At 46.4% G+C, this 27771-nt stretch overlaps 1 long non-coding RNA gene across 1 annotated transcript; it reads left to right on the forward strand.

Moving 5' to 3' along the window:
- Positions 1-52: 52 nt before the first annotated feature.
- LOC115598892 lies at positions 53-14872 on the forward strand. The gene is made up of 3 exons (XR_003988000.1): positions 53-162; positions 6608-6792; positions 14663-14872. It is a non-coding gene; the product is annotated as an uncharacterized LOC115598892 (long non-coding RNA).
- Positions 14873-27771: the final 12899 nt, after the last annotated feature.

Here is a 27771-nt window from a genome sequence, read left to right on the forward strand (position 1 = left end):
AAAAAGCTTCACCCCGGCTCCCCGCACCGGCTTCGCCTCTTCCGCTTCGCCGCCGGGGCCGCGGCCTGACCGCTCCGCCCCGCCGCCGCCTCCTCCTTCTTCTTCTCCTCCGCCGCCCGGCGCTCGTCTGCCCCGCACGGTCGGGCCCCGCAACGGCCGCGGGTGAGCGCCATGCCCGGGGAGGAGGAGGAGGAATAGGGAGGAAGGCCTGGGGGAATGGTGCACTAAGGGGTTGGGAAATGGCGCCTCGGGTTAGAGGGGTTGGCAGTGAGGAAATGGTGTCCCTGCCCCCTCAGGTAAAGGCGAGGTGCGGTAGGGAGTGGGGAAAGGGGCTCTTCCCTCAGGTAGAGGGCGGGAAAGGGACGGGGAGTGTGGGGGGAAAGGGTCCTTTTCTCTGAGGTAAATTCTGGAAGAGGGGTTGGGAGTGGGAAAAGATCCCTTCTCCTCAGGGGGAGAGCTGGAGAGGGAGTGGGAAAAAGATACCTTTCCCTCAGGTAAATACTGGGAGAGGGATAGGAAGTAGGGGAAAGAGTCCTTTTCCCTCAGGCAGAGAGATGGAGAGGGACAGGGAGTGGGGAAAGAGTCCTTTCAGGTAAATTCCGGGAGAGGGGTTGGGAGCGGGGAAAAGGTCCCTTCTCCTCCTCAGGTAGAGATCTGGAGAGGGAGTGGGGAATGGATCCATTTCCCTCAGGTAAATACCGGGAGAGGAGTAGGGAGTGGGGAAAGGGTCCTTTCCTCTCAGGTAAATTCTGGGAGATGGGTTGGGAGTGGAGAAAGGGTCCCTGCTCATCAGGCAGAGAGCTGGAGAGGGACAGGGAGTGGGGAAATGGCGCCTTCCCCTCAGGCAGAGGGCTGCGTGTGCATGGAGATAAAATGATTTTAAAGGTACCTTCAGCTTAAGTTACCCAGCTTCCTAGATATCCATACGTGTTTTTTTGTCTTGGAAAACATTATCCAGCCTGCGAGGTCCATGCTTTTTTTTTTTTTTCCTTCTTGGCAGGTTGCTAATGGATTGTTACTGTGCAGGCTTTGGATGAAATCTTGATTTATTTTTTTATTTTTGGTCCCTCTGTGGAATTCAGCACACCCACAGAGGTTTGTCTGAGGGCCACAACCAGCACGTTTCCAATTCCCCACTACATTTTGTGCTGTTGGTTTTCTTAGACTGTGTGGAGCATCAATGCTTGGTCCAGAGGGTCTCCTGCACACCCGCAGGATGGGTGGGTGACTTTTAAGAACACCACACAAAGCTGTTCTTCAGGAGTTATGGAAATTATCCACACTTGAAATTCAGCTGGAGAGATTCCTCTCCCTATTCCTATATCCTTGAGAGGGTGTATTTCACTTTATCTGATGTGGTGCTTTATTCTGCTGTAAATATCTGATATCTCTGACAGGCTGTTAGCAACATCATTCAGTGATTCAGCTCGGGACATGTTTATTATCTTGTGTTATATTTATTGGTTCTGTGTGATCCCTTTGAAAATCAGTCATTGGCTGTCTAATTGATGATCTCATTCCCTAATAAATCATCAGATGTAATAATTTTTGGTGCCTGTTAAAGAACAATATTAGAAAATGGTAGAGAGGTCTCAGTGCTTTTGGTTGGAATTCCATATTGCTTATTCTGAGCTCTTGAGCTGGTGTAATTCCTCATTTAAAATACCACTTATTTTGGTAGAAAAGGACAGAAAGTTCTTCTGATACCCCTGTAATGGGCAGGGACCTTTCATGTAGCAAAAGATGTGTTCTCCCTCTGGTTCAGGAATTTAATGCAACAGGTAGCATGCTGTGGTCATGGTGTCCTGGGATGAAAAAATTCACCCCAAATAGATTTAAGCTATCACTGGCATCATAACAGTTAAAGGAGATTCTGAGAGCATTGATCCAAAACTGATGCCCACCTCTGGGATTTCAAATGGATGGTGCTTCCATGAGCTCAGCTACGTGAGGCAGTGACAGCTATTGATGAGATAACAAGTTTGCTGTATCCATGCTGCCCCAGAGTGCTGTCTGGTGAAACTCATCTAACACCAGGCTAAAACTCTGTTTTACAAAGCAGCTCCTGAGCTGGAGATGGGCTGTGCTGAAAGCTTGTGGTGCTGGTTTTAAGGGAGTTGGACTTTTGTGTGCTGGTGAGGCTGAACGTCATCAGGGGTGAACCACTTCTGATGCTGTGGAGTCAGGCCTGCAAAATGTGAGGATAAGCTAGGATAAAGTCATCCTTCATTTGAAAAAGCAGCACAATTCTCCTCTGCTGTTAGCTGCAGCAGATAAAGCCTGTGCTTTGCAGAATCCCCAAACCCAGAACTCATGTCATCTCATCCCATCCCTTTCCCAACAGCTCTAACAGGCACCTTGTTGACAAGGCTTTGGAGTCAGGATACATACACATCAGCTGCTGGTTTAACTTGCATGTTGCTGCTTTTTAATTAAGTGCTGCAAGTATGTGCCATGGGCACATGGGCTGGGATTCAAAAGCATCTTTCCAGTCCTCTTAGAAACAACCAGACCGAACAATTTGATGTTCAGCATCTCTTAATGACTGCATCCCACACCCCTGAGGTAGCAAGGAGTGTTTCTGCCTCTCAATACCTGCAGGCAGGAAAGACTGGCTGGGTTGTTGAGGTTGGTTTTTTTTGAGAAGTGCCCTTCATATATATTTTCCTTTTGTTTTCCTAGGTGGAAAAGCTGTCCTCAGTGATTTGTTGTGATTCAGTGTAAAGGTGGTTTTGTAGCAAGTTCTGAAAGGGTCATTGCCAGTGGAGGAGTTTCAATAACAGCTGTATGGCTCCTTATGAAACTGAAGATCTGATTATTTAACATAGACTGTAATAAAAATAGTGTCTGGTGTTAGTGGATGGATTTCAGTGAAGAAATGTGGCTTAAATGTCTTCATTTAATTCCAGTGTGTTTAAAATTGATCTCAAGAACCGGAAAAGAGAATTTTTTTTTTCCCCCCTTAACTAGAGCCTGTGAAGGAAATTAATACAGGGAAGGGAAAATAGAAATACAATACTACACTCAGTGAAACAAATGCTTGTGAGTGAGGGGTTTGTTACTCACTAGCATGGCTGGAAAAGCCAGCTGTGTAAGGTATGTTTTATTATAGAATTAACCTTGACCTAGGGTTCAAAGAGAAAGGTTAGTTTGAAATAAATCAGTAGTATGCTCGGGTCACTTCAAAGGGTCTAAAGCTGAGCTTGAAGATTACATGCTGTTTATGTGTATCCAGTTGGAATAGAGCATATGGTAAAGATAATAGAAGTAAACTATTTATCTCTTCCCTCCCCCCAATCCGTAGGATTTTTACGCCTTTATGTCCTTTGCATATCCATGCTGTTGGGGATGGTTTTGTCCTGAGAGATTTATTGCAAACAGAAACGTGGAATAAACCAAATCTTCTTAAGTTAGCTGGGGAAAATAGTCTCCCCTCTAACTTTTTTTTCCAGTTGCTCAGATAAAAGTAAGAACTGTTTTGGAAAGAGTCTTATGAATGTGATGAAGCAGATTTCTCTGTCACTTGTCTTGGTGAATTCAGATGGTCATAAGAAAATCAAAACAAAATGCTCTCAGCTCTGACTTGCTGTAGTTCTAAGCTAAAAGCAGGACCATATTTCATCATTATATGTGAGTTACAGGGAGTTAAGAGCTTCCCAAACACCAAATAATTCATGCCACATCCCAGCAAAATGGGCACAAGTTTCCCAGCTAAGGTGGGGAGTGGGAATTGAAGTTGCTTAAGCAATTTACCCAAAGCCACTCATCATCTGTAACAAAACCCAGATTATTCCTCAAAGCTACGGTTGATTCCAACCCTTTTTGGTGGAGAGGGCCAGAATCTCACCTCAAATTTCCCAAGCACCAGCCTGCTGCTTTAACCACCCTTTTCTTTTGGCCCATGTTCTCTTATTCTTTCCCCTTTTCCTGTAAAGAGGATGTCAGGACTTGAAAGGTGGTGTGTCCACCAATCATTTCAGTCCATGTTCAGCTTTGTGGACATAATGAGAATAAAGGAAACTTTCACTTCATCCAGACACCTCAGAGGATTCAAAGTAAATTCCTTCTAAATGGCAGATTCCCAGGGCTTTCTGGTGCCTTGTGTTTAGGATCAGGCAGGCAGAGAAATTAAGTAAAATATCTGTGATCTCTGATCCTCTTCCCATTCCAATGGCTGTAGTATGGGATGTGTGAGGCAGACACTGGGGTTTTGCAGTGCTCAGGGAGAAGTGATGGGAAGAGCCAGGCTGGGAAGCAGAGAGGAGCTTCTGCTGGAATGGAAACCAGCTGCTGAGCCCAGACAGTAACAGCTTTGCTCCACAGATTGTTTTTCCCCTAATGTGATCCATGCAGTGGGCAGATAGTAGCCTGTTTTAAGATTTATGTTTGCCTGATTTTTCTCATTAATAGGGAAATCTGATAATTGTCCCTTTTAAAGCGATTGCTAAACAATAGGAAGGAGTATGCTTGTTAAAAGTAAACTTAAAAGCAAGCTGGGGCTATCTTAGGGTGCTGAGCCTTTGATGGATTTGCTCCTTACAGGATTCTTTGATCTGCCACACTAGAAAATAAACTCAGTGGGAGCCTGGATGTGGGGTCTGGAGCAGTTCACCTCTCGGTCACAGGCTCCAATCCAAGCCAGGTCAGGAGCCAGCCCCCAGGCCAGCTTTGGTTGGCAACACCTGCCTGGTGAGCACAGGGAGGAAACTGGTCCATTGGACCACCTGGACACTGGCACCCACTGCCAGACTCCTGGAATCAAGGAGGAACTTACTGCTCCTTTCTCCCTTTGCCAAATGCAAGCTCTGCAGCTTTTCCAAGGAGATAAATGCCACGATCCTGCACCCAGCCCAGGAATGTGGGCACCCCCAGGCAGCATGGGGGCTCTTGGAAACACTCCTGCTGGGTGGAGGAACCCAAGTGCTCTGGCATGGAGTGTGTTCAGGTCATACCCAGCCCTTCACTGCAATCTCTGTTCCTCTCCAACCTCTCAAAGGCAGCATGAGCTGTGCCTCTTACTTATCAGGTTGTCTAAACAAAGGAAAAGTCTTCAAAATAGTTGTATCTGTGCCACAGGAGGAGAGCTGTGGATGAGCAATGGCTGGGGGATTGCAGAGGGGGCTCTGTCACCTTGCCTGTCCTCAAAGTGTGACACTGCCCAATGCCCCAGCAGAGACTCATAGAATCATAGAATGGGTTGGGTTGGAAGGCACCTTAGAGATCATCTGGTACCAAATGTGCAGGGACACCTCCCACCAGCCCAGATTGCTCCAAGCCCCATCCAACCTTCAACACTGCCAGGGATGGGGCAGCCATCATGGGGCCTCTCTGGGCAACCTGGCCCAGGGGCTCAGCACCCTCACACTGAAGAATTTCTTCCTCATCTCCAACCTAGATCTCCCTCTTCCATCTTAAAACCATTGCCCTTTGTCCTATCACTACACACCCTTGCCAGAAGTCCCTCCCCAGCTGTCCCCAGGATATTTTTTTTTTAAGTGTTGCTTTTCTGTGGCACTGGCATGAATCAGAAAGGGTTGTTACCTGAGAAATATTTGAGTTCCTGTGTCTCCTGACCTTTGGAAGGCTGATTCCAGGGGGAAAATTGTGCAGCTTTCTTTTGGAGGTGGCTGAGTGCAAAAAACACCACGTAGGAGGCACAGCACAAGTACCAGGTCACAAATATCCTGAGCTCGTGGCAGGCACTTAGGGTGGACTAGTGCAAGGTTTTCTGGCTAGGAGCCTGGGAAGGAACATGGGAGAGAAACAGAGATGAAATGTGAGAAGTGAAAAACTCTGGGGGAAGTCACTTGAGTTTCTTTCTGAAGGTTTCAAAAAGAGCAGAAATGGGGATTTTTGTTGCACTTCAGCTGTGCCAGATCTGAGGAGCTGGTGCTGTTTTATCTCCTACAAGAGGTAGCTGCCAAGATTTGTCATTGTAGGTGTTTTTTGCAGAAAGGGAAACAGAAGTGAGAAAGGTCTGGAATCTCATGTAGCTCTGGCCAAAATCACATTATCTGAAATTACTGGTTATGTGAAGTATGGCCAAACCTCACTCTGCACAAGGCTCTTGATGCCAGACAAGGGATAAACAGCAAGACCCAGACTGTCTGCTAGGGGACTGCACACCTCAAAAATGTTTTTTTGAGCCCAGAAGAGTGGTCTGGGTTGGCTCCATTGGGAGCTGAAGGTCTCCATGCACTCATTTGTGGGAGGTATGGCTGTTTGCAGTCAGTTTTCCCTTCCCTTTTAAGCATTGCTCATCCTCTTTTATACATTTTTTTTTTCCCTTCATGATTCAAACCAGGATTTGTCAGATGTGTGTTGCAGGAGGGAGATGGAGATGGAGATGAGTGCTTTGGAGGTGAGGGCAGACAGACAGTGAGCTGAGAGGTGGCCAGCAACAGGTCAGGGGGCCACAGCATCAATGGAATTTGATGTGGCACAGACCTGGGCAAGGGGCAGCTCAGTGCTGGTGGGTCCTGGGAGCCTTAGCAGGAAGGGAAGTGGGAATTAGAAAGTGAATGATGTTAAAAAAATAATATATGTATATCTAAAAGAAAAAAAATGTTTGAGCTGATGATGACTGAGAGACCTTCTTGCTTCCTAGGACTGTTTAAGCTTTTTTGGAAGGAGTGTGTCTTTCTGGTGCAACTTCAGCATGGAGTGAGCAGCATGGAGGGAGCAATCCCACTTCTGCTGAGATCCCAAACCCCCCGGGAAGTCTGTCCACCCCTCACTCCAGCTTCTGAAGTTCTCAGCTCTGTGGTGAAGAGGCTGGAGCAGCACTGAAGGGTGAGTGATGCTCAGAGAGCTTCGGTCTTCCTCTGCGTCTGAGCATCCCATCTGCTGGGTTGCTCTTTTTGCAGTGCAGGCAGCACAAGAAGGGTTTGGCGTGTTGAGCAAAGCTCTGCCTGCTTTTTAGCTCACCTCGGCCCGGGAAGGGGATCCGGTTCCCACTTGCCAGCGGATGGCAGCAGTGCATCTGTACAGAGGGACGGAGCCGGCAGCTCTGCCTCTTCCCATCACCCCAAATCTTGCAGCTCGGGATAAACCACAGCTCCCCCCCAGCTCCGGAGTGCCTCTGGTCCAGTAAATCAGGCAGGAGATGTGGCATGGAAATAAACCTTGTTGCTTCAGAGGGGGGAAAACTGCAAGAAACTTTGCTTAGCTTTATACCCACCTGCTGATTTTGTCCCCTTTGAGCACAGCAGAACCAATGAATCCTCTCCAAAAATCAACTGCCAGGTGCTGGGTTGTTCCTCCTCTAAAGAAAGGACTGAATTTTCCTTGGGAAGCAACAGGGTGATTCCTTCTCCCACAGAGGGGCTGGGGGGTTTGCCCCATTGTTGTCCAGCTTTTCCCTGGGATGTGCCAGCACATGGTATGGCATTTAAAGGAAAAAAAAATATTCCCTGCTTGCCTCCTTAGACACAAATGATTTTAAGGGGAAGAAAAGGGACAAAACTCTCTTGTTAATGTTGTTCCTTACCTCAGCCTCACGCTGAAATATTTAAGCTCCCCCATGAATAATGCAGCTTCAGCCCCAAGCCTGTTTTGCACTTCACACTAACCAGCCCCATAAAACAACAGGATTGCTCCTGGCATACATTATGCCATATAGACATCTCCCATGGAGCAAAGCTTTGTCTTCACTGCCACGGAGGCTGTTGGGATTCTTTCTTTTCTTCCTTGGCTCTCTGAGAGCTAACAAGCAGGAGAGCTCTGGCTTTAAAGTCTCAGTAGAAACAAGTCACCTGTGGCTTTTTTACCTTGTGCTAACTGGCTGCTCTCTGCACCTCATCTTCCCCTTTTGGTTGGGATTGCTCAGTAACTCAAAATATGAATTACTTCTTTTTCTTGGCTAGGAATTAAGCACCTAAGATGCAGCAAGGAGCAGGGGCAGCAAGCTGTTAACCAGACCTTGAGGCTAATACAGACTCTGTCACACAAACCACCTCCCTTCCCATGCCCTTGTAAAGTTCAAGAGAGGGTTTTGTAGCATTTTAATGATGCTGCATTGTAATGTCACTCCTAGCCATGCTGAGAGAAGCTCTCCTTTCCTCAAAGGAAAAAAAAACGAGGCAAGAAAGGTAAAAAATGTGCTTCCCTCTCCCCTTCCCATGGAGATACCTTTATACTCACTCTAAACTATGAAAGTGAGACTCTTGATGAATTTTGGATTAAAAGGAGCAATCTGCCTCCCTGGACATCTGGTCTGCTGTCTAATGACATTAGGATCTGTCACATAGGAATTGCCATCTGTGATCTGGTCGGAGGCCTTTCAAAGGGAAGGAAATGGGAGGGTGGAGATCAAGGAATGGTTTGCTGCAGGGAAGAGTGACCTGCAAGCCCCAGAGGTGAATGTGCCCTTCCTTCAGCTCTGCAAATCACTCCCAAGTCCTCCATCATCTTGAAGACAAAGGTATAAAAATCTTGGGTTTTGGAAAAATCTTGGGAAGCCTTTGCTGAAAAAGGAGGAGATAAAGCAGGGAAAGGTGGGATCATCTGCAAGGTGGGCAAATAAAAAGCTGTATTGGGTGAGTGCAAAAATTAAAAGAAAAACTTCTGAAATGAAGTGAGGTGCAGCCCATCCCCAGAGCCTGCTGCTCAGAGTTCCCAGGCAAAGGTTGCAGTAGTGACTCCCAAAAACTCTTGCAAGGGAAGATGAAAAGAATAGTCAAGGACCTAAAAAAGCTGGGAGAGGTTTTCCAGCTGCTTTGGGAATTTTTTTTTTGCATCCTCTGGGTTACACCACCTGCTAACCCTGTCCCAGAACAAGGCTGTTTGGAAAGATGAGTGCTTTTGGAAACCCACCTCTTGCCACACCTGCAAAAGCAATAACCCAAAAGCCTCCAGGGACCTGGTGATGCTATTTTCCACACATTTGGTTTTTCTCTTTATTAGCTAGGCATAAACTTTCCCCATAGAAACCTAAGATTAATCCAATCACTAGCCCATCAGCTATTTATTTAAAGAGGTAAGGCCTCCTCTTGTATTTTTGGCCATCAATCCCCATTAGTTTCCCTCTATGGTTGATTGAATAGTCCATTGCCTGTACTAATAAGCCCCCATTAGTTGTCCCAGAGAGCTTTAGTTTTATTAGAAACAATTCATGTCAGTCTAGGCCAGATGAAATGCTTTTAGCTGGATTGTTTTGATTGCATTACTTGGAAGGTGGCATCTGGGGGCCTGGAAGGTTAGAGGGATGCAGCATCTGCCTGAGCTGCTTTTAACCAAACACAGTGCAGGAGAAATGTAGATGATGGTGCTGTGAGGGAGGTGGGGATGTGCTGTCAGGGCAGCCTGAGCACATTTAAATCTGCAGAAATGGCTCTTTGGTTTGCCCAGGAAGGAAGGGTCAGGTTTGCTCCATGGATTCAGAGCAAATATTACCATCACCTTCCCTGGTAGTGGATTAAGGGTTGGACTTGATGATCTCAGAAGTCCTTTCCAATCTGGATGATTCTGTGATTCTTTGGGCTTTTGAAAGCTGGTGGATCTCATCTTTGCCATTGGTGTTTCTCTTCCCTTTTCATTTTCCCTCTTCATTCCTCACAAGTCCAGAAATTGCCCTTTTTGCAGCCTTTTGGGCTGCACTAAGCTGTTTATAACCTATTTGCTTATAAGCTTCCTGCTCTGCAGGAAGAAAAAAAAAAAAGTGTGTGGAAGGCAGGAGTTGCTGCAAATCACTCTTCAGCTGCTCTTCATCAGCCCTGCTCTGGCTTCCATCTACCCGACAGCCCTGCTAAAAGGATAATAATGCTTTAAAAATTAGAGTCAGCCCAGTAACTACTTCATAAATTCATGGCCTTGCCCTGATCCTTTCCAGAAGTTTTTCTTTCTGATCAAGCCCATGTCATACCTTGGGTTCCCTCCCTTTGGAAATGTTGCTGCTTCCTTGCTTTCTGAGCTCTCACTGGGTCCCCCAGCTGTGCCAAGGGGGTTACCAGTTATCTCTCATTAGTTCAACATAAAGAAGCCTCATTTTAGGATAATCTTGTGATTCCTTCAGAGAACACAGGATAATCCCTTCATGATATTGTCTCATTGGGAGATTTTTGTCCTCAATAGATAAACCAGTCCTGAAATCCTATTAAGAACTGCTCTGCCTCTCCTGAAAAGAGACAAACCCACAGATGAACCAAAATCAGGAGAATTTTGAATACCTGATGGGGAAGAGCTCTGTTTTGCAGCAGCTGTTTCCATCTGTCCCACTTCTGAAAGTTGCTGGAGATCTAACACAGCCTTGGCTTTTGTATGGGCCTGATGCTCCTTCTCAGCTCATCACATCCACCTTGAGCTGGTGCTCCACCTGAGGAGCCTGATGCAAAGTACATTTAGCTGTGACCATATGGAGATGCTGAGGGTGGTGGGGACTCTACTTGGGACTTGTCACATTGCTGGGCACAGCATCATCAGCCCTCAAAAACTACATGTGCAAACGTTGTCATCTTTGCTCATTTCTTGGGTTGGGAGGGAGAAGGCTGCAGTGATGGGTGCTCAGTGGCCTCCTTGCTTCTGAGCTGATTACATGTTGCCTTTTTTTTTTTTTTCCTTGTAGAAAAATGTGGTAGCACAGTGGGGCTGATTTCCCATAAATAAATAAAATCAGTAACAAACATCCCTAAGTCAGATAAAAAACACTTTTGTTTTTAAAGATACCCTGGTCTTCCTATGCCTGGGATTAAAGAGAAGCCTTGCAGAGTGGAAGCTTAATAATACACAGTGGAGTTCAGGCTCCAGGGAACCAGAAGAGGTTATTAGGCTCCACGTTGCCTTGAAGTGCAGTTTTGCACCCTGCTGAAGTCAGGAGTTTATTATTAATAACAATATTTTGTGTTCCTCCACCTCCTCAGACATGAAAGCCTTGGAGCCCTTTGCATGGTGGTGGTGTGGGTTTTAGCTCAGGTTTCTCCTGTGGTTTCCTTTTCAGCTGGGGGAGGAGGGGGGGTTTGGTTTAACCTTTTTGTGCCTCTTCTCAGTGGTACAACAAATAAATAGAGAATTGACTTTTGAGGACTGGGTCTGAACATGGCAGTGTTTTGGCTGCTCTCCCATGGCAGGTTGATGCCTCTTGGTCAGCGTGGAGATTTTTAAGGTGCAAAGGAATGTTGTCCCCACTTCAAATTTAGGATCTTTATGTGGCTAAGGATGACAGTCAAAGACAAAAGAAAGCCAGAAGTTGTGAGGAGGGTGTGAGAATGTTGGGTTTTTTGGTTTTTTTTTTTTTAAAAAGGAAGGTTTGATTAAAAATACTGAGTGAGGTGTAAAAATGCAATCTCCTGTTTTAGAAATCTGGGAACTTCAGCAAAATCAAATTGTTTCTCAAGGGATGCTGATAGGAAGAAGGAGCCAGAAGGAGTCTGGGATTCATGAAAAAGGACAGAAAGTGTGTATGTTGTCTTAGATTATTTTCTTTTTTAATTTTATTTTATTATTTGCTCAGAGCTGTTCAGCTGTGAAGGGCTCTGGTCCCTGCTGTTCCTCTGTAGGGTTTGTTGCACACAGGTCTCAGTGTCTCCCTGTGGCTGGCTTTATGTTTGAAGACAGTGACAGGGACCTAAACCTCTTGGGCCCTTTTCCTTCTCAGCATTTTTGGGTGTTGGGAGGTGGGGAGGTGCCTCCTCCACAAGTTGGGAAGCACATCTCCTGCTCTGTGAGATGTACACAAAGGGATCTTTAGGCTTCTCAGTTTTTGGGGGGAAAATATGAATGTTTCATGGAGGAAAGTATGAACATATGAGATGTATTAATATATATATGAATATATATGAGATACATTCATATATCTCATATAACAAGGCCCATTCCTACCCAGTGGAGTGTTGCCACATCCCACCAGTTCCACTTTGCCCAACATTTCCTAGGAATTTCCCATGGAATTTCCCTTGGTGCATGCACAATAAATTGAACCCCGGGGATTAATTCTGGTGGATCTGCAGCAGGGTTTGGGTCTGGTGCCTCTGCCACCCATGGAGTCCCAGTAGATGGGAGAAGGATCTCTGCTCCTCACTGCAGAAATCCCTGGCTCTGGAACGTGGCTCCCGTGCAGCCTCCTCGCCCGAGGACTGGCAAAGATGTGTCTGATCTGCAAAAATAAATCCATCACAGGAGCAGAGAGCTGATGAAGCTGCTGCAGATCTAAAGGTCAAATTATAAAGGCCATGTTAAAATATGCTCATAGGAAATGACAGCTTATAAGTACTCGGTTATCTAATTACTTATGTCAGGGAGATAAGCCTGGACAGCAATTATTTTTAACCTAAATCATGCAAGCAACTGCTGTAGGAGCTTTCCTGCTCCTCAACAGTTCTCATAATTATCACTTTTGGGGACAAAAGGGAGTTTTCCAGAACAAACAGCTGTCTTAAAGGGCCTGAAGGTGAAGATGCAGCTTGCTTCATGTTTTGTTTTTTTTTTCTTTTCTACAAACCCACTGTGTTTTAGTCCAGAAGCAGCTGAGGGCTGAGCTTGGTTGGTATATGGGGGGTCTGGGGTTTGTTTTGCTGCTGATATAGCTGGAAATGGGCAAATGAGACCCCTGAGGCCAAAGGCAGGAGGAGAGCAGCCCCTGGGTCCTGCTGTGTTGGTGAGATGAATGTTACAGGCTGAAGGTTGGTCCTTACTCAGCCACAGACCCATTAGGTGACCTTGGACTGGAGCCAGATGGGAGGACATGGGGCTTGTGTTCTTCTTTAGCAGAGGAGAATGGAGATCCTAGCCTTGACTCCATCTCTAACTGCACCCAAAGTGACCATCCAGGAGATGGCCCTAAACCCAGAGAGAGAGGATGGGAAACCACATTTTGCTGGTGGGTGTCACAGCCTTTTGCTCCAGCCTGGCACTCAAAATCCATGTCCCCTTGGTTCAAACATCACCCTCCAGCCTCTTCATAATCTCAAGCATTCCCTCATGTTGCTGGAGAAGCTTTCTAGCCAAAAATATTTCCCTGTGCCTCATGGAGAGATCCTTGGACAACGTATCATCTTACACAGCTCTTCTGTCTTGGCTCTTTGACCTGTGCCTGGAGGAGCTGCCCCCCTTTTCACAAGGGCTTTTGAATCTCAGCAGAGACATTCATCATCCTGAGGCCTCAAGGAAGGTATTGATCACAGATGATGGATCAGCACGTGTGTCATGCCAGAGGAATGATCAGTTAATGGATGAAAGATGTGAAAGCTCCTGCTTTCATCCTGGGTCACTGCTGGTTCCTCCTCCCCAGCGTGAGGCTCTGCCTGCCCTGCCCATGTGGGAGATGCAAAGGAGACTGAGGGATGGGCTGTGGGATGGTGGCACCTTTTCCTGAGGGGACAGTCTGGGTCCTCCTGGGTGGCACTGCCAGAGCTGGTAATTGGATTTTGGGGAGAGAGAAGGTGAAATAAAACACCAGTTTTGGTCCATGGTGGTGAAGCCAGGAAGATGTGGTGCAGCAGATGACACAGGACCCTTTGGTGACACAAAATCAATCTTTCTCCAGTTTTCCACGAGTGCCCTGGAGATGAAATGACTCTTTTTTTCTTCAACACAGCCCCTCCAGCTCCAGCCAAACCCATTACCACCACAGGCTGAGCAAGGCAATGAAGTTTGCTCCAGCAATGCCCTTCCAAACCTTTCCATTAATGGGATGTTTGTTCTACACCCAGCATTTATTCTCATTACACCAACCAAAAACGAGCAGCTTTGGTAAAGATCTCTGGTTTGAACTGCATTTTCCCTCTTTACACCACTCTCTAGGGATCTTTTACTGTAAAGAAGGATAACTTCATTTCACCTCCAAGGCTAAAATATCATCTTTTAGCCTCCCAGCTTGGCCTGAGGGACAAATCCCTGAGCAGCAGATTTGCAGCAGCTCCCCAGGCACATGTGGTGCAGAGGTGCCCACATTACATGGCCCACAGGGACCCCTCAGTTCTAAAGTATCCCTAGCAGAATCACTCTGGAGCTCCATACATTTGGAAAAAAGGGAGGAAGGAGGAGATGCCACACACCTCTTGGTTGCTCTGCTCTGCTCTCCCAGCCTGCAGAAATTATTTTAAATTATTAAAATCTTTGCAAACCCCTTCCCAGTATCTCACATCCCCACTGGGATCTCTTCTGCGTGTGACGTTACTCCAAGGAGCTGCTTCTGATCCAGTTTTTTTCACCCCTAGGTTGTTTTTTTTTTTCCTGCCTGTTTGAACGTTTTGGAAGAAAATCACATTATTGCAAACGGGATTAAGTCGTTTGGAAGAGGATTATGGTGTTTTGGAATAACACCCTCTTATTCCAGAATGAGATCAGTCACACAGGGGGTTAATCAGCAGCAGTTATTTTGCTCCTCTGGGAAGGTTCCACCTCCACAACCAAGAGTTGGACTGTCAGTGATGCTCCCACTGCCCACTGGTGCCTTCCCCCACCCGTGGGGTCTGAGGCCAGCTGGTATGTTATACCTAAATAATTTAGAGATAAAATTTAATTCTCTCTGGGCTTGAGCATGGGATTTCTGTAGTGGTGAAGACCTCAGAGTCCTCTGTAGAATTTGCAACAAAAAGGCATTTCGGGGACTGCAAACCGAGATGATTCGCAGAGGGCTCTTGCCTTCAAGAGATGTTTGGTTCCTTGGAAACCATTTATTTCCTCCATTTATTTCTCTCCATTATTTCCCTCCATTTATTTCTTTCAGCAAGAGCTGGATCAAACCACACCAGAGGCACCTGCTCTCCACAGCATCACTCTTCCCACCAGCCATGGGGTTGGGTGAGCTCCAGCCCGTGGCCACCTTCACCATGGGCATCAGCATCACCCATAATTTCAGCCATCCCACTTTGTGATTCAAGAACCCAGAAACCACGAGCTTGCACATGCCACACATTATTTTTATTTTCATCTCCTGATATGTATTTATAATTGAAAATTAAAGGGTTTCCTAAATTTTCATTTCCAAGCTGGGCCAAACACAGCTTAGGCAGCCAGCGACGCTTATTTATATCCAGCTCAAGCAGGAAAAAAATATAACTTCTTGTGTTTCTATAATTTCTTTTCTGTGCATATGCAAATTGCTGGTTTATTTGTGCAAGATTTATGCAGCTAAATGATGGGGAATTATAGAGGCAATTCAGCACTCAGAAAGGAGGGAGACAATTGCTGCAATTTGCTCGTGCCACGCGCTAATTCCCTCAGAAAACGCTTTTTGCTCATTTATTTGCACCAAGCACTGTTTTCTGCACCTCTAAGCGAGCTGGGGAGATTTTCTCCAGGGTCAATATACTGCAAATGGTTTATATTTCTTTCCAGCCTGTGCCATCACCTCCTCATAATACTTTCTAGCAATTAGTAACAATAATGAAATATCGCTGCGATTTCTCAGTGCTGGAGAAACGCAGCCAGAGCCTGTGAATCAAGCACATTTTCTGGTCAAATTGCCCATTTAAGCATGCTGCTCAGGAAGCTTTAAATCCACCTCAATGAAGCCCTACAAGCTAAGCTCCACGGGGGGAAAAACAGTGTTGGAAGCATTTTTTTTTTCCCCCTTGATTTTTTTTTTTTCCTGTGCTGAATCCGGACGTGCTCTGATGCTCACAGCTTTGGAGGAACCTCTCCCCCCCTGGTACGTGGTTGCAAGCATCATCCTCACTGGTGCAGCAAGATGTTGGCTTGCAAAGCCATCAGCAGCAAGAACTGGGGCATTTCCCAAGTTTTTTCTCCTGGTGAGGCTGAGCAGAGAAATCCCACAGGGCTGGGATTCAATTCCTGGAGACCGGACAGAGGTCCAGAGTCCCAGGAACCAACCTGGAGGTCCAAAAAGAACTTGTGGTAGTTAAATGGCAGAAGACAGCTGGTGCCCAGCACTTAGGAGAAAGGGAAGTGATTTAGGTTGGGTCATTATCAGAAAAACATGTGTGGAGGAGGGGGCAATGAGAAGAGCAGCCGTTTTCTATTAGGAAAAGGAGTAGGTCAGGTGTAGTTAAAACTGGGGAAATGGAGCAGGAAATGTGGCTGTATATTACTCACCCAAGATATATTGCACACATTAGCTTTGTTTGATCGGGTTAGTCAGAGATTCAGCACTCCAAGTGGTGTTTTAGGGTGGCCAAATCCAGACTTTGTACTCTATTAAAATAAATATATTGCTGGTGTTTAATAAAGTCACCCCAGTTCAAATGGGAAAGTCTGCAAGTGGGGAAGTCTTGGGGGGGGCTTAATGAATCCATGCCTGCCACAGGCTTTTGAAGGTGGAAGGTGTGATATTAATATTGTTTATGTAGCAAAATAATTTATGATTACTCATTTAATATGTTACTGGCTCCTGATGTGTTTCTGCTCTTGGGAACTTTTAATGGGTTCTTCTCTCCTGGCACAGAGCTGTGAGGGGAGGAGGCTTTGCTGCAAGTGCTCGTGAGCTGCCCTGTGTTGCAGAAAAGTTGGAGAAGTTCTGCTGAAATTCTGAGGGGACTGAGGCTGCTCTGCAGTCTGGCCATGAAAACTGCACTGCTTTTTGCAGCAGGATTAGGAAAATGTGGGAGTTTTTCCTACCAAAAAGCCATCTGCAGTGTGGACAGCACTATTGACACTGAGCGAGGGAAAAGATGTTGGGGTTTTTTTGGTGACTGGGGAGTTTGAAGTGAGTTTGAGTGGAGAAGGAGCTGCTGAGGTGGACAGTGATGATGCACTAAAATTAACTCACATTAGGTGATCTAAACAGTAATACCTTGTATCTCACCTCTGCTCTCTGCACGGGCTTTTGCTGCCTTTACCTTCCTTGTGTTTTGACCTACCCTTGGGGCATGAACAAGTTCTTTATCATGTCCCTGTGGCTCCTTCCAAACCTCTGGGATAAATATATCCTGATAAAGATAAGCTGAGGGCATGGAGATGCAGCTCCATTCCCTCTCCCATCCAGCAGCCACCTCCATCCCTGGGATCACACACCTGGACAACCCCTTGGAGCAGCTCGGGCAGATTTGAAGGTTGCTGCCTCCCATCCATCTGCTGAAATAAAATAAACCCTGGGCAGAAGGTGCTAGTTTGGAGGGGGGGTGGGTGTGTGAGGGATGCTGTTGCCCCAGGGAGATGCCAGCATGTCCTGTCTGCATTAATGAAACACTTTCTTTCTGGTTAGGATGTGAAGGATGCTCATTGAAAATCAGGCTGCCATGGAAACCAAAGGTGTTTAGTCTTTTGGGAATGGTGATGGACGGAGGCAGGGAGAGGTGTGGGGAGGGGAGAAAGGGGGGGAGAAAGCCTCTGCAGTGAGGGGCCTGCCCATTGCTTGCCTCTGCTCCTTGGGGGAGAGAAGGTTTTGTCTCTTGGCTGGATGATTTTGTTGGCCCCAGGAGCCTCCTCACCCTCAGCATTTTCCTGCACTTCGTGGCCACAGGGATTTGCAGGAGCAGCAGCACAGGGGACAGTGAGGAGCAGAGCACCCACCATCCTTCTCCCTTCTAGCACTGATGGGAGCAGCAGGTCAGGGGCCCTACAGCTGCTCCAAACCCCTCCATGTCCTGGCACGATGGGTGCTGGCACCCTGGTCCTCTTCACCCCCACGCCACTTCTTGAAGGTTGAAGCCCAGGGAGGTGCCACTGTGTAGAAATAATGGCATTATTGCACCTCATTTCCCATTCCCATGCAACACTTGGCTGTGATGCTGCTGGAGGTCATCATTAAGGCTAATTAATTAGACAGTTAATTGCAAAGACAGCCAAGTGCTTCCCCTTCTTATTAGGGGCTGCCACATCCGTCCATAGCAGTGTGGGGAAAGCCATGCAATGGGCCAGCCTGGCTTGGAAAGCAAAATGCAAAGAAATAGCTGAAAATAGAGAAAAAAAGCAAAGCAATCACCCTCCTACCCATCAAGTGGTCCTGTAGCCTGGTTTCATGGTTGCCAAAGAAAACCTGGAAAATATTAAACTGTTGTGGAAACCCCAATGTTGGGAAGGGGGCTGAGGGACCTCACATGCTGGTGACCCCATCAGGGCTGTGGGTCCATGGGGTGGTTGGGAGGTTCCTGGGGCTGTTTTCCCAAACCAAACTCATAAATCACAGCCCTGAAAAGTCACTCAGGGCCCTCTCTAAAGCAGCGTGAAGCAAAGGGAAATATTTCTAGCAGGGAGGATTATTTTTCTCTTTGGGAAGTGGATCACTCTCTGGGACTTAGCTCATTTCTAGGTGGACCTACAGGGGGTTTTCTAGACACTCGTGCTTGGGTCTGCTCATGGTTTGTCCCTAGAGCAGCAACAGAAGGGCCATCGTGGATTTTTCATGGATTCCTACAAGAATAACTTGAGGGTTAAAAAAAATAATAATCTGGAGGCTGGTATTGTTCCTGCTGGATAAAAATCCTGTGAACAAAGCAATTGGCATCATTTCACTTGCAAATTGAGCAGTGAAGCAAAATAGCATTTATGAAACTGTAATTTATTCTTGGAAAAAACCCAAGCACTGACAATGTTGGCTTGTTGCAGGTTAAGTTACAGAAAAGGAGGGGGATAAAAAAGCAGATTAATGACAAACATGACAATGTTTCAGGGTAAAAAGCCTTGGAGAAGCTGCTTTGCTCCCTGCACCAACTGGATTTTAATGTTTTTCCTCCTGAGAACATGAAAGCAGTGACTGCTTCAGGGCACTGAGCAAGCAGCAGTGAGGGGCTGGGGGTGTCCCTGTGCCCCTTCATCCTGTCCTGAGGAGCCCTCACCCCCTTCAGAAGCCAAAAATCATTAATTTTTCCCCTGTCTGCAATTAGTCCATCCCTTAAGGATCCTCTTCCTTGCAGATGTGCATATTTAGTTGTTTTTTTTTTCTTTTTTTGTCCTGTGCAACTAAAACCAGGTAATGAGGAGCAGAAGAGTCACCTCTCTGGAGGGAGCAGCAGCAGTGCCACCACAGCTGGGACATCAAACCCCATCATCAGCTCCAGAGGAACCTCAGCTGTTGTTCCTTCAGGAAAATCTCCCAAAGTCTCCTTTCTTCCCTGGCTTTTACTTCCCATCTGGGAAGCCTCTGAGCAGGAGATGTCCCCACCACACAGCCCCAGCAGTTGTTGCAGTGGAGGTAGGAAGAAAATTCACAGAATTTGGACAAGAAAAGGGCAAGAGATGGGCAAGGGCAGTCAGGAGGTGATGAGGAGTTTGGTCTCATCACCTGGCAGGGGGGGTCTGGGCCACTTAGAGCTGGGAGTCCCAGCTTGGGGGGTGGGGATGGGCATCTTCTGGCTTTGTTAAGGGAAATCAGAGAAGTCACTCTGAATCCCATCAGTTCCTGCACCAACACCTCCTAAAGTGCTGGCTCCCACCTTGGGAATGGGCAGGGAGGGTGGAAATTCCTGATCTTCCAAAAGAAGCTTCAGGTTAAAGAACTTCTTAAAAATGGAAAGAATTAACATTAACTGCTTCAAATACCTCTCTGCAGGGGGTGAGGGTGCTGTGACCTCTACCCAACACCTCTCAGAGGGAGGGGGCTGCCTTGGGGGCTGCCTCAAGGAGCATTTGGGGCTCACTGGGGGGGGTGTGTGGATGTGGGACCCCCCTGCACCAAGCAGCTGTGATGAGTTTGTAAGTGCTCAGCACAGAGGAGGGATCCAGAGCTGAATCCCAGCATCCCTTTTCCTTCCCTCCAGCACTTCAAACATCTCGGGGAAGCCCTCCCATGAGAGTTTTGTGCAATTAAGATTTAATTCTACCTCTGGGTGGGCAGCATGAGCAAAGAGAGAGAGAGAGTTTCATTACATCACAATCCCCACGGTGAGAAATTTGGGGCAGGAATGGGTATTTTGGTGATTTGGGCTGAGGCAGTGCTCACCTCCTTCAAGGTGCTGGTAAAGCCCTGAGTTCATGACCTGAGGAGCTGTTGCTGGCTGTAATAGTGTGTTGTGTATTAAAGGAGCATGTTGGAAACCACATTATATTATTAAAATTCAGAGGAGTGATTTATAGGGGGTTTTTAAACCCAGCAGCTCGCCAATATAAATTGGCTTAGGAAAGTCAACTGTAATCCACCCCGCTCCAAATAATGACATTTCCTCCAATACATCCAAAAAGCTGAAAAGCAGAAAATAATATCCAAGCTCCAGAGATAAGGTGAGTGCCCAGGGGAAGGAGGGCTCTGAAATATTCATGCACTGGGAGATTGGTTGGGGGGAAAAGGCCGTTCCCAGCGGCTGTGTTTAGGGCCTGATGAATTTAGTTACTGTACCTTTATATTTATTGCTCAATAAACAAGACAAGCTCCTTTACGACGCTGAGCAAGACTAATTTAGCTCTTTTAAATGCTAAGGAAATGGCTTTCCAGGCAAGAGCAGAGGTTGCCACTTTTGTATGGAATGAGGAAACTTTTAATCTCACCGAGGCAGAGAGATGGCACCGCTGCAGACCCAGGCTGGAAGGATGAAACCCTTCCCTGCACAGCTCTGCAGGGTGCCCAGCCCCAGGGTTTTTTGGCACCTGCTGAGGAAGATGTTCCCAGTTTTTGATGTTTAAAGATTATTTTTTTGTGGCTATAAAGGTTTTTACAGCAGCTGTGCTGGAATTAAGCGAAGCTTCGTAAAAGTGTCAGCAAACCAAAGGCTGATGCCCAAGTGGGATTAGTGCTAAAATGACCTTTCAGCTTGTCAGGGCTTTATGGGGTATTATAAATTCTCACTGCCTTGGCAGGGTTATAACTGGGACATTAGCAGTGACATCTTCTCCAGCCATACCCAAGGCAGGAACCTGAACCTGTCATTCGGAGCCAGAAATACCCCACAGAATTTTGGGGAGTGTTTCTGAGAGCTGATATGCTTCCAGCAGCAATCTGCAGGTGTGTGTGGTCAAGAAGGAGATTTCTTGCATTAAAGATGAGTTTTGGATGCTCAGCTGGGGGTTGTTGGAGGCCACTGATATATCCAGCAGCCAAAAATGAAAGCAATTTGAATGTATTGCTTGGTTTTTTGTTTTTTTTTTTTTTTTTTAATTTTCTTAGTTTCTAAGGCTTTAGATTAATACTTCCAAGCCCTTTTCTTTATTGCTCTGAAGGCACATCTTTTTTTTTTTTTTTTCATGAAACCCACAAGCTTTATACAATACCTTGACTTCACAGCTGCTATTTCAAGCACCATATTCCACTGAACTTAAATGAAAATCCCTCCAAGTAAGATACCTCTGATCTTTTTTTTTTTTTTCCCTCCTATTGCATTGTCACTGGGAAACAAAATCAGTTTTTAAGCTTGTATTTATCATGAAGTGTATATTGAACCAATCCCTGCTGCAATTTAGTGGTTCCAAGAGCTTTGGGAAGTTGTTTGAAGAGACTCCTCACTCACCTGCTGATGGAAACATCTTTAGGAAGTGCTGCTGAGCTCAGGCTCTCTCATTTATTTCCCCTCACTCTGTGTCCTTTTGGCAGCAGGAGGAAAGGAGGGGGCTGTTTCTCCAGCCAGCTCCTCAATAAATGTAGTTTTCCCAGAACACCAAATCTCAGAAGCTCAGGTGAGGTTTTAGAGGGGTCTGAAACTTTTGTTGTTGTTGTTGCTGTTCAGATGCTTGAAGAATCAACAGTCTCACCTTGGTTTGTTCAAGCACTGAGGTTTTTCTTGCAGGTAGGTGCAGGCTGGGAGGAAAATCCCAACCCCACCTTGCAGGCAGAGACCTGGAAAACTCATGAGCTGGTGAAAGAGGGGATGGTCTGACCATCATGTCACTGCTGAGGAGGTTGGGGGGCAGCAGCTGCCCTTGTCCTGGGAGGAACTTTCTGGGTGAGAATTCTGCAAAAGTGAGGAAAAACCAAAAAACCAAAAACCCTAAAAGGCCCCAGAGGTGTTGGAATGTTTTGGTGGTGGAACTGATGCTGGTGGTCAGCTGGGTGGGCAGGTCCTGCAGGGACATTTCCTCCAGACTTTGCAGCCAAAGTGTGGTTTTAATCTGGGATTCCTGCAAAAAGCCACCAGGTAAAGAGAGGCCCTCAGGAGCTGAGGCAGAGGGAAAAGCAGGTGCCAGCAGGAGCTGAGCCAGAGCAAAGATTAAGTGGAATTTAATTTGCACCTCTAAGCATCAGGTGTCACACCCAGACCCTGGAGCTCCTCAGCTTAGCTGCCAAAGAGCCACCAGCAGCCCCTGATGCCTCAGCCTGAGGTTTCTGAGCAAAGCAGCAAAATAAAAAAAGAAGATTAAATAAATAACCCCCCTTTTGGAAGCTATTGTTAAGAGGAGCCAAACTCCTCAGCCCTCTGTATGAAGTGACAGTGCCCTGACCCCCCCCGGGTAGAAATCATCACTGGGGCTCAAGCTCAAGCTCTTTTATTCTAGTTTTATTTTATTTTCTTGTACAAGTAGCCACAGGCTAAAAGCTAAACAGAGCAAACTACAAAAAAAACCCAAAAAACAACCAAAACAAAAAAAAAAACCCCAAACAACCTGGGTTTTATTTCATTTTATATATATATAATTTTTTTTTTATACAGAGCTAACAATCGTAGGATCAGTGGGATTTCAAATATCAAGACAGCTCAAAGTAAGAAAGGTAGAAAATAAACAGTAGAAAAGTGCTTTGCAATTTGGGTTTTTAAGATGACTCTGAAGAGCTGCTTCCTGGAGAGGCCTGGGACAAAGGTTTAGCATCACCTTCAGTACCTTCATCACAACAGGGAAGATGCTGCAACTTTAACTGATGGAAATATGGGCAAAGTCAAATCCCTCTTTGCTTTGTAAGACCCTGAGCCAGAGCCCCAGGAAATCAGGGTTTTCCCTGACTTTTTGGGCTCTGCACCAGCCCCATCCCTACCCTGGTACCTTCCCTGGTACCCAGTGCTGCAGCTCAGACTCTGCTCTCGAGGAAACCCAGGGCTGTTTCACCAACCCCAACCTCACCAGGGGTTTCAGAGCTCTTTTCAGCTGCTGCTGCTTCCCACCAAACCTCCTCCCTGAGCCCAGCTCCAGCCCAAGCCCCTTCCCTTTTTTTTTTTTTTTTTTTAATTAATTTGGCAGGTGAGGAAAATAAATGAGCAGGCATCAAGTTGCCAGATAGGATCTTTAATCTGCCCTGGCAGCATGGGGAGGGATAGATTTCCAACTCCTGTTTGCACAGATGAAGTAAGTAAGCAGTAAGTCCCCACCCCACTGCTGTTTATTTTCATAAGCTTTTAATTTCTTTTTTTTTTAACCAATCTTCCCAGACAGCTCAGCCTCTGCTCCCATTCCCCCACAATACTTAGGGATGGTTATCCCAGAGAAACCCCCTCCCCAGGCAGCAGAAATCATCTCCTCACCATCCAGAAGCAACAACCCTTTGGAACCTTTTCTTTTTATTATTTTTTAATTTTTTTATTAACTGAAAACTGAAAACACCCAATCCCTTGCTAGAATTTTAGTTGGAAGTTTAAAAGAACAAAAATTCCCAAACTGGTTCAGCACTTCTGTATTTCAGCACCTTTACAAAACAAGGAAGAAAAAAGATGTGGTAGACAAATAAATACCTGAATCCAACAGTGTGAGATTACCCTGTCACAGCCTAAAACTATTCCCTGCTCAACTAAAGACAACGTGGATACTATCCCTGAGGTAGCAGCCATCTCTGGTAAACTTGAGAGCTCCAAGAGGTTGTGCCCATTATGGGTTACCAAAAAAATAAGAAGTAAAAGAAAAAAGAAAAAGAAAAATCAGCTTTTGGATACTTCATTCCTTGCTGGAATTTTAGCACAGCCAGAAAAGCAAAAAAAAGTTTTGGTTTGGGGTCCAAAAAAATTTTGGATCTACCCAGAAAAAAAAAGAGAGTTGGGTAAGTGGAGTTATTTGCTTGGAAAAAGGATTAGAGGATGAGATTCTTACCCAGACTTGGGGGTTGCCAGCAGCTGGCCCTGGATCCTGTCCCTTATCCAGAGGTTTTGTCCCTGGATTAAACTGATTCCTCCCATCCCAGTGAAAAGGGAGGGGAAAAAAAAAAAAAAAAGGAAACAGAAATCTGGGAAAATGTTGCTAAAATGTCTGAGGTGTGTAAATGAATTCTTAGTGTGCAGGGATTGCCTGTGAGGCTGAACCAAGGCCAGACTTGAAGCTGTGCCCTGTGCTGAAACCAAACACAAGCTCTTTTGTCTTTCTTTTTTCTTTCTTGTTTTACAATTAAAGCCCAGAGATATTCCAGGAGATATTTTTCCCAAGTTTTTGGTCGGCACAGCTTTGCCTCCAGCCTGGCTCAGGTGTTGGATGAATGGCAAAAGGAAAGGGGCTGTTCCATGCTGCTTCTCCAGCCAAGTGGAGAGCACAAAGCCAGACTCTGCCATTCTGAGGGTTTTGGGTTTTTTTTTTACCCAGTTTTGTGGACTTGGGAAGCTTCAGTAATTCAGGGAAGACCTGAATGTCCTCCTGCTGCTTCTCCAGACTTCAGCCTTGGACCTTTGAGGGGCTGCCCTGCCACCATCAGGTCCCAACAGTAGAGAAAAGAACATTCCCCCCCCCCCCCCCCAGAAAAAAAAAATTAAAAGGAGGAAAAGCTAAACATCTAAAAAATAATCTTTAAAAACTTCACATCCATCTTCAACCATCTCAAACCAACTTAATGTCTGCATTGGTTTAAGCCATGACATTTCTGCATAATTCTTTTGAAAGTTAAAAATAAAAAAAACCAAAAGGAAAAGCTCTATTCTTGACGTGCTATCACCTCTCACCAAGTCAATGGCACAGCATTTCCCTTTCATAAAAGGAAGTAGTGACAAATACTTGTTACTAGGACAATATCACAATAATATGATATTAAATTAATGTTTGCAGCCCCAGGAAGTCTGAGCTGAAAGCTAAGTCTAAAATTCTGTGTTCACTTTGGCAACAGGACTTACTCCCTGTGAAGGTCAGGGGGTAGGCACACACACACCAAAAATAAAAACAAAGCAAAAACCAAACCAACCCCACGATAGGAAAAAAAAAACATAAAAAATAGGGCTGGAGAGGGATGGCAGGAGGAGATGGGGATTTCTTTGATATGAGGTTATAAATCGAGCTGATTGGCATCTCCTCCTCCCTTCTTGCCCTTTCCAAACCATCCTCCAGCTCCCAGGATGGGATGGGCCACTGGTCTCATCTGGTGTCCCCAGTGCTGTCCCCTCTGTGGTCTCCACATCCAGCACTGGGCTGTCCCTCTGTGGGAGCTGGGAGCAGAAATCAGTCCAGCAGCCAATGTTTGGGGGTCTCCTGCAGCAGTTTAACCCTTCACATCTGCCCCATCCTGTAAGATGGTGACAGGAGGAGGAATTTCAGTGGAAAAGGGCTACAAACACGGAGCTTTCCTGCTCTCCAGGTCAACACCTGCTTGAGCCAAGCTGCCTGGTTGGATCTGCAGGATGGAGTCCTGCTCCCAGCTGACCCAGCCCAGCACCAGGACACAGCCCAGGGAGGAGACACTTGCCTGCATATTGTATCATTTACACCATCACCAGTAGCACCCCCAAACGGGAAGGAAGGTGATGGGGGATGTTTCTGACTTCTGACACAAAGGAACTCTCCCAAATGGTACCATTTAAAAAAATACAATTATTACTTTTTTTTTTTTTTTTTTTTTTTAACATAAACTCATTTCCTTTCCTGATTCCTTTCAGCTTTCCTTGCAAACAGGGTAAGGGTTGAGTTTACCACCACCCATACAAGGAGTTCAGACCTTCACACCCACCTGGTTTTAACCAACCCACGTGGTGGGGACAGGGCTGTCCTCCAGCACCCGCTGCCCAACGTCCCTGTCCCCCCACGCATGTCCCCAGCTCACCCCAGGGACAACAATGGTCACAGTGAGGCTGCACCATGCCAGGACAACCCCAAACCCACGGTGGCACCTTGGTGGTTGGTCCCTGAAGGTGGGGGTCACACACAAAACCTCTCTTTGGTGTCAGGAGCTCCTCTGCCCACCCTGGGCATGGGGAAGGGGCAGTTGCCAGCAGACCCCAGCATCCTCCAGCATGAATTCCTGCTCTGTTTCACCACCCAGGAGCTCTCCTCACCTCCTGCTCCCTGGGAAAGTTGATCCCTTTCAGGCTCAGCTCATCCTTTGGGTGATCTGTGAGCTGGAAATAGACTGGAGGAGCTGGGAGCAGCTCAGTAGCATCTCAAGGGGTTTGGGAAGCGCTGTCTCAGGGCCTTCCTCCTACTGGCAGTGGGGGTGTGAAGGGACAAGTTGGTGACACGCAGGTTCCCACCTCCCCAGCACGTGCCAGAAATCTTCCTGCTGGAAATCAAACCCTGGGGAGTCACAGCCTGAACCCCAGCAGGATGACCCTGAGGCAGCCACCACCAGCACCCAACTTGGCCCTTCAAGAGCAACGATGCCAGTGAGCCACGGGGCACCAAGCCACCTGCCTGTGATGGCCCCAACAGTCTTTAAAGTATCAAAAAACCAAAACCCCGTGATACAAATCTCCAGCACACACACAGACACACAGACACAGACACAGACACAGACACACACACACACACACACACAGACACACACACACACACAGAGACACAAATCCCCCCCTGGTGCCCCATCATGTTCCTCAAAGTAAAGCTCACAACACCAGGGAAGCATCTTGCTTCTTGTGGGGCTGGGTGGGAGAGGCAGAAATGGGGGGAGAGGAGAGGACACACACAGACACAGACACACTGTCACACACACACATAGACACACACAGTCACACAGACACACACACACCCCCAGACAGACAGACACACAGACACAGACACACTGTCACACACACACACCCCCAGACAGACACAGAGACACACACAGTCACATATACACAGACACACACCCAGACACACAGACACAGACAGACACACAGACAGATACAGACACATAGACACACACAGTCACACAGCCACAGACAGACACACACACACAGACACACACAGTCACACACACAGCCACAGACAGACAGACAGACACACACACACAGTTTCTCTCATGCTTGAGGTAGAACATTGCTTTCAAGATTTGGAAGTGCTTTACATGGGAACAATGACAACAAACCCACCGAGGCGGCAAGCAGGGAGGTGACTGCTGAGGTAGGGCCAAGCTTGTACTGACCAAGTGCTACACTACTTGTTTCTTTTTTTTTTTTCCTTGAACACAAAGGAAGACACAGCTATTTCTGCTTCCCAGAAGACATTCATTCCGGTTGAGGTAGGTTCTGAGTTCACTCGGGTTGTCTGTCCAAGTCTTTCCTTTGACACACACAATCTTTTTTTTTTTCTTCTTTTTTTTTTTTTTTTTTTTTCTTTTTTCATGTTATTTCGAGTCAATCAGCAAAAAACTGTATCCTGAGAATTAGGGGAAGTGTACAAAATCATCACATCCACAGAGCGACGGCCTTCCCAGGCCTCGATTTTTGGAGTCAAGTTAAAAGGACTGCTCTGAATCCAGTCTTCTGGAAATAAAAAATAGATCCAAAAAGTAGTCCTAAAGCTGCTGATCAGGAAAAGGTCCAGATGCCAAAAGAATCCCCAGTCTGTCACAGACCAAAGAGTTTGCCAGACTCTGCCAAAAGTCTTTTACTTAGCAGCCACGGGGAGAATCCATCATGAGCAGCCTCCATGGAGCCATTCTTGGAAGAAACACACCAAGAGGCTTGAGGGAGGTCAGCAAGATAAAACTTCACAAAGTTTCCAAAAGGTTGTCTACATATATATATATTTATATATATATATATATATATATATATAAAAAAATAAAGCAAAACAAAAAAATAACAATCAGACTGTAGAAATCTTCAATTGACCTGAGATTGACGACTCGTTGTAAAGACATCACCAGCCATGGGTTTGGTTTCTGGTAACTCCTACAAGAGGTTCTGAGTCTTGGCAGTT

This window comes from Calypte anna, chromosome 10 (genome assembly GCF_003957555.1).
Source record: "Calypte anna isolate BGI_N300 chromosome 10, bCalAnn1_v1.p, whole genome shotgun sequence".
Lineage (NCBI taxonomy): Eukaryota > Metazoa > Chordata > Aves > Apodiformes > Trochilidae > Calypte > Calypte anna.